Consider the following 1,006-nt stretch of genomic DNA (forward strand, 5'->3'; position numbering starts at 1 on the left):
AGCAAATAATAATAATAATAATAATAATAATAATAATAATAATAATAATAATAAGTAAAGAAGGCTTGTGGAAAGAAGATAATAACATCATCTTCGAATACTAAAATGAGAGAAGAAGAGGTAGGATTTAACAACGCTGCTCTCATGGTGTCTCAAAGTTCAAGATCTTCTCGATTTCGTTCAAGTTCTTATGTGAACATGGAGAGAGGCCCGTTTTGCAAGCTTCCTCAACAAAAGAGAACTCAAGTCGATGATTTTGGGGTTGCGTCTATTATGAGATATGTTCGTGTTTTCTCTTGTGAATTAGAGTTTGGGGATATGAGTTTTCTTGTTATGGTATTGGGTTATCGACGGTTTAGAATGGATGTGATTTTTTTTTCTTGGGCAGACCCGAAGTCTGCAGGATCACAGCAAGATACTAAAATTACAAGGATTAGGAGAAAAATTACAAGTTTGAAAGCAAGATTGAGGGATATTGAATGAAAACTTAAGGTTGTTGCTGCTCTAGGGATTAGGGGTGGCAAAACTCCCCAAGATGCGGGAATTCTTGCGAGGACTGTCTCAAATGGAGATCGACTGTGGGGAGGTTTCCCTGCGGGGATGGGACGGGGAGCAAAATTCTCCCGAAGCAAGCGCGGGGATCCCCGCCCTGTCCTCGCTAATCCCCGAAATTCATAAATTTACTTAATTGTCCTTAATAGTTTATTTCTTATATATGTTTGTAGTCATTTCACATGCGATATATATATATATATATATAGAGAGAGAGAGAGAGAGAGACCATCAACGCGTCGTTCTCTATAATCGTGGCGTTCCTTTACACAACTCTATCGTCGAGTCCATTCTCCTCTCTGCTGCCACATTCTGCACCTCGTCCACTACTCTGTGCTCTGACTTGCCGTAGTATCTCCCACTGCATCATTTTGAAAGAAGTCACTGTCTTTGTATAGGATGGATACTTTCAGCTCTATTCCTATGGAAATTAATAATTAGTCAGACAAAGAGA

This window comes from Arachis ipaensis, chromosome B05 (assembly GCF_000816755.2).
Source record: "Arachis ipaensis cultivar K30076 chromosome B05, Araip1.1, whole genome shotgun sequence".
NCBI lineage: Eukaryota > Viridiplantae > Streptophyta > Magnoliopsida > Fabales > Fabaceae > Arachis > Arachis ipaensis.